Here is a 12,435-nt window from a genome sequence, read left to right as displayed (position 1 = left end):
TACTGTCTCGTCTTCCCAGTGTCAGTACAGCTCACCTATGCTAGAACTGTGACATCTTGAAAGTCATTGTTTTCCTGCAAAGATGCATTATGCCAGGGCTTTTTCTATGTGCAGGTGTACATTCATAAATCACGTTGTGTGCTTGAATGAGAGAGAAATACCGTCAGCACCTCGCTTTGACATTTCCCAGGAAGGCAATAACGAAGAAAGCCTTGGCAAAGTGCTTTGTCCCCTGAAGACAACCTCTTAGTGCTAAGACGTTAATACGGGCAGGCTGGTTTGAGTGTTTTTCTGTGGTTGGTGGTTATCCAGTGGGTTTTATTTGAACGAAAACGTGCAAAACGGTGACTCAGGAGCCTGATTGCCTCTGAGGCTCAGACTCGGATGATGCCAATGAAACTAAGTCATCTAGCTTGACATCTTGTTTACCACTGCTAGAGAGGAGCCTGTCCCTGCTAAAACAAACTCTGTCCCTGGGATCGGCTGGGACTGGGTGAGCAGTGAATCAGGTCGCTAAACCGTCAGCTGATACGTGTTCTGCAAAACGCGTACCAAAATGCAGATTCATAGTGAGATGTACCTAATGCAGTTTTCCTCTAATCTTCCAGGCAGAATGAAACGGCCTTAGTCGAGGTTCTCTGCTGGGGTTTCGGGGACAAATAGTTACCGTGAATTGGAATAAGTTCTTTTTTTGGCATTTATTTTTAAAACCAGGGTACTCTCTGTTGCATGCAGAAAAGGTTATCGCTTACCTAAGGCAAACAGTTGTTGCATCATTTTATTCCTAGGGTTAGGGAGGTCTTTGACTTAGTGAAATCTACTGCAAATCTGCCGTTGGCTTCGCTGTGAGCAGAAGCAGGCATTTTTGAGAAGCATGGGAAATAAATCAACACATTGCCACGGGCCGTGCTGTAGACAGAGGTGGGCAAAAAAGACAGTTGGAAGGACCACACAGCTCCTTCCCTCCCTGGAGCCATGCCAGGTCAGCTCAGGCAAAGGATCCAGCCCTGCACCTCTCCCAGTCCCTGGCAGTCCCCTCACGTAGTTTTTCTGATTTGCAGAGCAAACCACGTTGGGTTTCTCCTGCGCACAGCTCTGTTCCTATAAAAGAAAACGCACGTATTATCATGGCTACTCAGCAGCCAGCGGCTACTTGGGTGGAGGTATTGGTCGCAGACTTGCATTCTTCAGCTTCTTGGGAACACTATATGCTTATCAGAGTATCGAGTTTAACGTCAAGTATCCCTCTTCCCTGGTTCCATGTGAAAGTCCCTCGCTTACTACTTCAGAGCAATAGGCTTTTCACGCTCGGCTGGGGACTCAGCTGCTCTCTCCAGAAATAGTTTTAGGACGTTGCTCTGCTTTACTCTTTGCAAACAAGATTTTAATGCATTTCACCTGCGGACGTAGCTCAGAAAATGATAGCAATCAAACTGCTCATGTTTCCTTATTGATATCCTCCACCTATCGGGCTGCTTTCTCCCGGTTCCCCTTCCCCTCTGCCTCTGAAATGTGCGCGTTATCCATTGAGCAACTTGTTGAGGCTTGCAGTCACTATCAGTAAAATAAGCCCCAAACCGAAGCCTCCCTCATTCGGGACTGTCTCTGCTGCAGGCGCCTTTTAATTTCTAGGGCTCGTCTTTTCAGGGTCATGCTATCACAGAGGCGGAAAAGAGCTAGGGTGGGAAGGAGCTCCAGCACCATCATTTTGTCCTCGGTGTTTAAAGTATGATTGGTTTTTGGCTGATCTCCTGCATGACCTCTAGGGAGTTGGGATATGTATTTTTTTCCCTATTTTTAATACACAGCGCTACATTTCAGAGCACAGGCCTCCAAAACCAAAACGCGTCCAACCTGCTCCATAGTATTGCTATACTTATCTGCACATCTTTGCATCCTGAAACACTTCTGTTGAAGCTCTCTTACTGAAGAGAGTGTGGAGTGCTTTCTATGTAGGCAAAAAATAAGGCATAAAATCCCATACATCGCTAACTTCCAAGTAGTAGCATTAAACTAGACTTTAAGTCACACCAGTATGAATCACGGGCTACTTCTCTATTCATCCAAGTCCAATTATCTTTTTTTAAACAACAAAACTAACTCAAAATAGACATCTCAGACTAGTTCTTGGATTTAAAGGGGCAGGTTGCCATGCCACTAAATCACTGTTTATTTGTTGAGGTTTTAATCTATAAAAGGATTGAGGTTAATTTTAACTTCCTATTTTACCAAGTCTTGAATTTGAGCATAAAGCTGCTTGTGTCATGGATACAAGTCCAAGCAAGTTAAGAGACCATAAATTGCTATAATCGAGTTTTATGCTTCTTTCATATCACAAGGAGGGAGAAAGTACACCTGTTCATTTAAAAGATCTAACCATAGCCAATTCACAGACCAAAGGGGAACAGAAAAGGGAGAAAAATCTTCCGCCACATCACACATGGTTTAAGTTGAAAGATTACTTTGTGCCAGTACCAAGCGTATAATGTCAAAGGGTTTGACCTACACTCACAGAGTAAGGATATTCAGTTAAAGCTCCAAACCTGACCAACGCTTCAACCTTAACTCACCCCTTCCTGTGGATAGAGGGGAAAAGAAAATAGACAAAGCCACGTGAGCTGTGCTGGGGTGTTGTTTAGGAAAGTTTAGGTAAGATCCTTGACAAGCATTTAAGTTTATATATATAATAACTATAAATATATCTATCTATATATTACAGTTGAGTTCCTTCTAGCACCAGCCTGAGCCAGATACTAAATACATAATTACTAATTTTACAGTGGTTAATGTTAACCAGAGGAGGTAGATCTGTAATTCAAGAGTTTTACAGAAATATGAATTTATATGGTTCCTGTTTTACGGTATAATTTTTTTCAGGGTCAACAGAAATATTTTCAATGTGTAAGTCATCAGACCAAGAAGGTATTCTTTTAGAAGCATTAATGTTGAGTTAATAAATTGCATAAATAAATTTCTAACTAGTAGGGTTAGGAATATCATCCAAAAACATGTGCACTTAAATAACTTCAATATTTTTTTCCCCAAATTAGCCCAAACAATGTTTCCAACTGGTGACTTATTAATTAGCCACAGGTTAAAAAAAAAAAAAAAAATAAAAAAAAGCAGCTATTTCTCCTGTCTAGGGAAAACAAATAATCATTGTAATTACTTTAAGCTACATGCTTCTGGTTCTTTTTACGCTTTTATAGCCTTAAAAATACCTGAGTTTGCTCACTTGCTTTTTTTTTGGCCTCTTTTTTTAAATTTTGAAACCTTATATGTTAAGTTTCAGCTGGGACCACACTTTTATGACCAAGTCTAAAACCCCTAGAAACAAGAGTCTGTAATAAAATTGCTGACAGATTTTTAAGCGAAGCAGCAGAATTAGCACCGACAGCAACGCCAGAGAGATCATTTAAAGACCAGCTCTTTGAATTAGCAAGAAACATAATGACCGAGAGATTATTTTGTTACAAGCCAGCCTTTTGTCTTCCTCCAGGTGCAATATGCTTTGTTTAAGAGACATTTCAAGGTCCTTGCTATCGTAATCTCATTCCACCAAAAACAGCCCAAGTTTATCAGGGTTCCCATGAACCGGTGAAACACAGGAGTAGAGTCAAGGGCGGCGTTTAAGCCCGGGGAATTAAAATGGCTTTGTTCCTACTATGGCCATATCCTGCCCCCATTTTTAATATTCCCACTTTTAAATCAGCTTAATAGGCCGTAGGTTAATAGACTGAGAAGCGTTCGCAGAGCAGCGTTTCAGAGCCGGCTTCGAAGGGGCTGTCCTTCTGCCTCCGCTGTTTGCTGCTGCAAAGTGCAGTTTTCAGGCACTTTTGAGAATCCAGATTGACGTGCTTGTAGCTCCCTGCAAAAACAGACCAACAGGCTGTCAACATCAGGGACCCGCCAACTATTTCCATTGTGCAATACGCTAAATGCCAGTATTGTTATGTTCTCTATGGACACGTCTGCATCTCCCCATCTTTCCTTAACCCAGCGCACTTGCGGAGCGAGTCCATGGTGCTTTAACGGCGTATCATCCTGTTTCTACTCGATTAACCACCTGACCTCTCCATCCCAAAATACACTCCCCGGCATGTCGAGCGAGTGCCGCCTGAGCTTGGCACCCTTCCTATCGGCACCGCTCCTGCCTCCCCCGGGCTGGCGGAGGAGCAGGGGCTGAGTCGCGCCAGCGTGTCGGCCGGCAGCACGGGCAGCGTGGGCAGCGCGGGCAGCACGGGAGCTGGCAGCGGGTACGTCATTTCCAGTCAGCGCAGCCAGGGCTGCCAAGCTCCCCAGCTCCGGCGCTTCTCCTGGATGTGGGGGAGCTCTCCTCCCCAGCCCCGCAGTACAGTTTCCCCCCCACGAGCCAGGTCACCTATGTTTTGCTAGTGACCACGGGAGATCCCCTTTGATGAAGCTCCCCTCCGTCGCCCGTCTCCTGGGGCAGGTGGCCAACGTGGCAAACGTGCTGGCAGCCCGCTTTGGGCGGGAGGGAGAGATGCTTTTTCTCCTTTCCCCTCGTTTCAACGCCAGTAGTCACCAAATAGCTCCTGCCTGGGGAAAAGACAGGAGGTGAAGCCATCCCGGTGGCATGGACCCAGACCGCCACAGCCACCAGGAGGTTGCAGGAAGTTTGTTGAAATTGTAATGTTTTCCCGAAATATTTTTCAAACCAAATCTGTTTAGCTGGAAGGTTTCCAACTGGCTCTATCAAAAACGAAATTTTATAGAGAGAAAATTTCTTTTTACTGAAAGTACAGTGTTTCTTTCATTCACAGTTATTGCTCAGCACATAATACTTTTATATAATGCCGTGAGTAACCTCAGCAGTTTTTCTTTTTAAGGGGTACAGTGTCATTAGCAGTAGACTCACCGTGCTATCTATTTATTGTGTCATAAACCAGCTTGCATCCGAAGGCATGAGCACATGAGCACGTGAACTGGATTAGTATACACAAAACAATTCTTTCATTCAGTCTAATACAAGTCCACCCTGGGGAAAAAAAAATCACTCCTTTTTCACACCCCCTACTAACAAATATATATATAAACATCCTGTTTAAGGGTGTCTGAATCCATCCTGCAGCTCTGCAGGCACAGGTGCTCCCGTTTTTGTCCAGAGTTACATCAACCACACTGGCACATGTCTGAGGAAGTTTGATCTAAAGCATAAACTAAAAGGCAGCAGCAGAAATGTGACTCTTGCCATCTGCAGAAGCATAAAAGTAAGTAAGTTGTGCAGCATTTCTGGCCGAATGAGACTTCTCATTTTGCTGTGAAACTAATGTCGTCCATATTTCTATCTTGGAGAATGTTTGTGAGGTTATAGTATATACAGAATATATTGTATAGACTAGAAAATATCAGTCTGGTAAAGATATACACAAGATGCGCATAACATAATATAGTGTCCATTTTTTCTTGGCTCCAGCTCTCCACATCATTGTTTTTTACTCAGTCATTTCATCCCATGTGGAAATAGGCTCCTTACAGCAAGAGGCATGTCTTCCATTTGATTTGTAAAGTTCGTAACACCATTTGGGTGCCCTCCAAATACTAATTTTGACAGGGATAAAATTTTGTTACCGTGACACATTATCTCTGCCAAGACTTTGCTTATCTGCAGGGCTGGTTGTGCTGTGACACACGAGAGGGGTGGTAATAAGCAGCAGCAGCCCAGGAACAAGAACGGTCCCAAGAAATCCCAGCCAGCCAGCATTAGAAATCTCCTCTCTTCCCTCCTTCCCTGTCAGGAGCAAGCCAGAAGTTTTGCCATTTTGAGATAACATAGGTGGGATACTGTATTAATAGCAGTATAGAAATTTTTAGAAAAAACTCCTCCAAGGTCCAGATGAAGTAATGGTTATCATGCGTTGAAAAACAATTCATTCAAGTGGCAGCCAGTGAAAGGGGGGTGGTTAGTATGACAAGAGGAATAAAAACCTTACTTTAAAACAGAGGTTAGCACAGGCGGGTTTATTCAGCGTGCCGAAACAGAGGCTGAGAGGGAAGATAATTACAGTCAATAAACACAGCAGAGAGGTTCAACATCCGGGAGGGAGGAGAAGCATTTGCGCCGAAGGACAGTGTTGGCTCGAGAACAAGTGGTTATTCTGTAAACTGACCGTCAATGAATTTAGGCTGGAAATTAGAAGATGGTTCCTAGGTATCAGAGCAGCCCTGGCAGCCTTCCAGGGGGCTATTAGAGACAGAAAGACGTAATTTAAGATGGATCTTGCTATGTTATGTAAGTGCAGAACACAAGATGTGGCTGGGCTGCACGGCCCAGGAGATGCTCTCCGGGCCCTTATTTTCTTCCAGTCGATCAATTTTCCACACCTGTGGCTTCACCGAGGCAAAACAAAGGACATTTCATTCTCCGAGACAGGCAGGAGGAGGCTCAGGGATCCTCTCAACTCTTTGCTCTGCCGGATCTCAGTGACAAAATAAAACCTCTGCCCGCAGACTTCCACCGCACTCCTTACTCCCTCTTGGACCACTATAAATCCCACCTGGGATGCAGGCTCAGCCACCTCTCCAGCGCCAGCGCCAGAGACCTCACGCTTTGCCTGCTAAGGGGAAGACTTTTCCTATTTGAGGGTGGCAGGAATCCATCCTGCTGTCCCTTGCGTGCACCCCGAGTGTTCATCCCCTTCAGCCACAGATTTATGCCTCCTCCGTCGGTTCCCACTTGGGGCAGAGTGAGGTGAGGAAGCCAGTTCCTCAACACCTGCCCGCGTGTCGCAGGCAGCACGCCCAGCTCCGGGGCATAAGCCTTGCTCAAGAGCCTCCCCTGCCTCCTCACATTTAGCTCTAGGAAAAAAAAAAAAAAGAAGAAAAAAAAAAAAAGGACTTAAAATTGTTCAGCTTTTTCATCAACTCAGGGCATTAATGGAAAGAGTTATGTAATGGTGTTTAATCCAGAAGATTTCCAAGTGTCGATATATTTAAAAGATACCAATCTTCATATTCCAATTGCCTGGCATTTCCTGAGATTAAAAAAGCAGTAGATAAGGCAACAAATATGTTCTCAGTCCCTGAGTAACATCTCCACTTACACAAATTTTCCTTCTGTTTTTTTTTCTCCTTTTGTCCTCCACATGGAGCATCCTAAAATGATGACTTTAACTAACGAAAAGGAAATCTTGGTTTTAAAGCAGAAATCGAGAAGTTTAGAGATCTGTATTTTCTTCTAAGTTTTATCAAAGTCATTCTGCGTATCTTTCGGCAAGCTATTTAGAGTTCAATTTTTCACAGAGTATTTAGGAAATCTTAGCAGACCAGGAAGGTGCCTTAGCAAGATTTTTGATAGCAAGTACCTAAGACACAGAGAAATCAGTGACAGCTATGGAGATGCCTTTGGAAATCCCTCTAGCTCTCTAGCTGAATCTTTAGGCGGCTATAAAATTTGGCAGCTAGTGCCCAGACAGAGTTCTATTTGTCATTAATCAGTCCATGTCTTTTACCACATGAGAACAACACTGAGCTGATGGATACTGCTAAGGGAAACAGAGCTTGCAGGTAGGGACAAGTATCCCTGGTTCAGTTTTTAACTTGCACGGCGATATCTCTGGTTTGTTTTGGGTTGTCATCTTCAACTCAGTATGCCAAAGTCCCTTCTCTGTTACGTCACTGCAAAAGTGGAGCTGCTGTCAGAGCAGGAATGGAGGAATCTTGTGCCTGCATTGATGCCACCAGTCCAGTGTTAGCACTCTCGGTGGTCACTGCTGGCCAGAGAAAAGAGTGAATTACTCGGGCTCGCTCCTTGCTCCTTTAGCTCTCTCGTGGTACAGCGGTGCTGGGGTCACCCCTCCGAGGTGGACCCTCTGCCTGCTCTTCTCTCCTCCTCATTTCTGGGGCAACTGGGAAGGCTCAGCACCTTTCAGCATGGCAGCTTCAATGCACCGTACCTCGAGGGACATTTCTATCTGCTGTTGAGGTTAGGTGGGTCACTGGGCTCTCTTACTTTTCCATGGAAACACCTTATTCTGGCTCACCGCTTCTCTTGCCCAGTGCCAAATCTCACCTATGGCATTGGTGTGCTGGAGATGTCTAAAGCAAACATCCCTGCCTGCCCCAGAGGCAGGTGATCCCACCGTCCTGAACTTCGGACGACAACACGTGGCCATGTGTTTGATAGCGTTTCAGCGGTACAGGCAGCTACTCCTTGTTTTTTGGGTTATTCCTCACTGGCCTTTGAATAGCCCAATTGTGAGGAAGATTAAAAGCCCTGATTGCAAAACTCCAGTAAATAAAATCTCTCTTAGTTCTTTACTGACAAACCCAGTTTCTTTCCATAGCATTCTCCTCTTTAATCCCCTCTTGGCAGAACATGACATGTTTTGATACCAGAGCTCAAATTACCTTCCATGGTAAATAAAACAAACAAAAAATAAATAAGAGCTCCTTACCCTAAAAACAAACACCCACTGAAACCAGCTTATTATTCAGCTGATGCTGCCCATGTGCCAGAAGATACCACTTTGATTTTGTAATTGAATGTATTCTTTTCCCTCAAATACTGAATTGAGCCTCTCTAAACTTGAAATGCTGAGGGGTTAGAGCTGAGCAACCACAGACACCCGTACTATTTGCCATCCAGAAAACAAAGGAGGAGGAAATGAGGAGACTAGCACACAAGTTAGTATTCAAATGTTTGTTTCTGAGGCGAAAATCCCACCTCAGTCTACAGAGCTTGCATGCTCTGGGTTGGTGCAGACAGCTAGATTTGGATGGAGTGAAATCAACCACTCTGGCTCCGCAGGAGGCTGCGGCGGCTGCCCGTGCTCATAGCAGCCAAGGGGCTTTGCATTCAGGAGGACTGGCACAGTCTCCGCTTTCTTCACCAGCGGGATTTATCCATGGGGTGGGGGGCTCCGTTCGAAGTATCAAGTGCAGACATGCCCTCGTCTCTTCCGCTGCCATGCCTTTAACAAGATGTTGCGTCAAGCAGATCTTCTCTAATGATCCCACGTGGTTAGAAGGTTCACAGGGCTTCTTTTACATGACTGAGTACACGGTACACCCTTAGCAAACTGATTTATAAGTTTTCCCTGTGTATTCAGTATATTATGACCCCTATAAATGGAGATTGTTCACATGCAGAGAACAATGGACTTGGATGTGCTCGGTAAAACAATCAATTATGTGGGGAAATGCACGTTATATAGTCAAATAGACGATCGTCTCCATCTGACCATTTTCATTCTATTTATACATCTCTTCACTTAAAAGCATTGAAAAACAAAAGCATAGGAAATAGATCCATTAAAAATTGTGGGTTTGCTGTCAAAGTCGGCTTGATTTCCAACAGTAAACGCCTCAGTCTCTTTCTGAGGTTCACTTGGTTTATCTGTGTTGGGCAAGATACTCAGTTCTGAGAGGTTCCAGGTTTTGGTGCTCAACTCCAGGCACTTTCAAGGAGCCTGGATATCTGCAGAAAGAGATGTTTTGAATTTCTTTGATTAGGTATCCAAAATTGGAACTGGATTACTAGGCACACTTTAGAACACAAACCATTGTAGTTTGCATCCTCTGCATTTTTAAATAATTACAATTATCAGAGCTTGTAGATATGACTTGACAAGTTTAGGTTCCCTTAGCTTCTGGCAGATCAAATTCAGGTGATCATTACCAACAAAAACCAATGAAACCAAAAATCCTTTGCATAGCAGAAAGTTATGTATTCACTGCTTTATTCATTGACAAGTTTCCAGTATCCAGAGAAGTTACTGCTACATCCTTTGGCCTGTAGGAAAGACAACATTTTGTCAGAAGCAATTCTTTGTTTTACTAGTGTAGTGATAATTCATAGCTAGCTGAGCAAGTGTAGCGTTTATGATAATTTCAGTTCTCATTGCAAAAGGTTACTGAAGTATATTTAATTTACAAAATCCCAAGTCCAAACAGTGATTCTCATTCTGCAGTAAAGCATGTGAATAATTGCTCAAAAGAATAGTGTCTTGGATATCCTTGAGACCTATATATACATGAGCAATTTTACAATTGCAAACCATTTGCAAATTGGAACTCGGTATTAATTAGTTCATGGGGGAAGGTATCCACCAGAAAACAGTGCTGCTCTGCCATACATTATAAAAGTGTACACTTGTGTTAGCTTGAAAAGGAACCACACAAAAGGGAGGGGGACACTTCAAGCGAGTGTAAACTAAGATTTGCCAACTAATGCTCACCTAGATACAAACAGATTGCTAGCATATTGTCATTTTTACCCCTCCTCTGCAAATACTTTTTGAAAAGCTCTCTTTCAGCTTCCTTCAGCTTTTAAGCACACACCTGGGTGTTTGTGCCAGGCTCTTGTGCTGATGGCACTCCCTGGCCTCCACCCTCGCCATCCCTCTCCCATTGCCCGGCCAGCGGCGAAGCCCCGCGGGTGGATGGGGCAGGGGAGCAGCCTGGGACCTGCAGGAGCCAGCCCTGGCCCCGGGAAGCCTCCCGCCCGTCCCCCTTCCACTCCGCAAGGGACCGTGAGCGCTGCCCGCCTCTGTTATGAAATGCAAGAGCCCCGTGTGCTCCCCAAGTTCGGGGGAGCTGCAGAAGAGCTTGCAGCTGAGATCAAGGGCAGCTAGAACCGAGCTGCCGGGGCGTAGGGAGAAACCAGGTGGAGCACGGCTCGCCAGATGCCTCGGGCACGGTGGAGGGCCCAGCCATCACCAGTCCATCTGTGGGTCCACCCACGGGTGACCGAGCCCAGGGTGGTGGGGTGCCACAAGGGATGTGTCCCTGCACCTGCCAGAGCCTGGCAGGGGAGCAGGAGGCCACCGGCACTGCCCGCTTTTGCCCTCACCGAGGTGACTAACGCGGTCAGATGTAGAGCAGGGACTAGGTTGAAGCAGGTGAGAGAAGTAAAGGCAGAGAGCAGAGAGTGTGAAACAGGTTTTCCTGGAAAAGTGAAGGAAATATATCCATGGAAAAAAAAAAAAAAAGAAAAACAGCTGTGCTAATTCTTGTGCTTGTTTGATCATGTTCAGAGCCTCCTAAACTCCCATGGAAGGGAACGGTTTTGTTTCATGAGGGTGGTGCATACTGAGTGCATGTCGATGTGATTTTTGTATTTGTACATTAAACATTTCCCCAAGATGTAGTTCCTTCCCTCCCGCACTTGGAAGAAAGTGACTTTACAAGAAGGACTGCCTCCAAACAGCAAGCAAAGGAGGGCTGTTGGGGCAAGATAGGGCAAATGTAAATGTGTCTGAGCTAGCTGCTCCACCCAGCCTCTCATCTTTATATGAAGAAGAAAAAAAAAAAAATGTTTCCAATAACTGAAAGAGGCAAGGTCTGATCTGCACAGACGGTCTGCAGGCATCTGCCCAAGAAGCTGACGGTTGGCTGGTACATCCTCATCTGATTTATGTTGTGTGTGTGTTAAGCCTTAAATTGTTGAGTCTCTGGCTGGCTGCAGTGGTATTACTGGATGGTTGGTGTATGTTTTCAGCTCACAGAGCTGGCTCTGATACTGGGGTTGTTGGCGCTGAATCAATTCCAATCTCACACCTGTCTGAGACAATGAAGGCCTTGTTGCACACATCTCCACCAAAGGCTGTCATACAACTTATTTTTCACATTTGAAGAAGAAGGAAAAAAAAATAAAGGGAGGACTGAGGAAATGCTGTCTCCTCACAAGACACGTTCCCCACGCCTTGATGCAGCATGCCCCTTTTCTTTATGGGAAAACATATTTACAAAACAAAGCCAGTGGAGTGCTTATGGAAAATATAGCTAAATCCTGGCAGTTAAATGTGACTAAGGCTCGATCTTCAGGGACTTATTCTGTAGGACCTGGTGGATTAAGCTTGGGAGATAGGCACCTAGTTTGTCGGACTCTTACTGGAAAGTTTACCTCCAGCTGGGTTACGCTATTAATAGCTTCTTAGCAGTGTGCCTAGCACCTGTGCCATTTACCTCGCATTTTAGGACCGTTTCTTGAGATCTCAGAGGTTGTGAAAGGTGCTGGGCTCAGATGCCAGCGTGGCTGAGATCCTCTGCTTCCCGGCACTGAAGCAGCTCAGCCTGGGCAGAGGATCAGCCTGGCTCCAGACACCATTCACTCCTGAGTTGAGGGCAGGAGTCTGATCTGTGTCTTGGTCGTCCATCTCAGCCCTTGTGGGCTCCCTCATCCACTCTTCCTCCTCCAGTTCTGTTGCTCAGATGTCTTAGATGTACATCCTCTGGAAACTGTATTGTTGGCTATTTCTTTCAAACTGTTGAGTCAAAACAAAGTCAGATTTGTTTTTTAGCTCTGTTCTGCTCAGGTCATACTTCTGGTCCTAAATTGGAGCCTTTTCTTGCCTTTTCTGTTGCGCCCTTCTTCCCGCTGAGGGTGAGTGGCAGAGGAAGGCAGGGGCTGCAGACCTGTCCCATACCCATTTTTTTTTCCATATACAATGTTAATGGCAATTTTTCACCAAC

At 45.0% G+C, this 12,435-nt stretch overlaps 1 protein-coding gene across 9 annotated transcripts in view; it reads left to right on the top strand.

The window, feature by feature from the left end:
- Positions 1 to 12,435, top strand: part of RUNX1 (RUNX family transcription factor 1) — a 176,495-nt gene that overhangs the window by 140,729 nt on the left and 23,331 nt on the right. The window lies entirely within an intron of this gene.

This window comes from Balearica regulorum, chromosome 1 (assembly GCF_011004875.1).
Source record: "Balearica regulorum gibbericeps isolate bBalReg1 chromosome 1, bBalReg1.pri, whole genome shotgun sequence".
NCBI lineage: Eukaryota > Metazoa > Chordata > Aves > Gruiformes > Gruidae > Balearica > Balearica regulorum.
The sequence above is the reverse complement of the archived record's forward strand: the minus strand, read 5'-3'. Positions and strand labels throughout refer to the sequence as shown.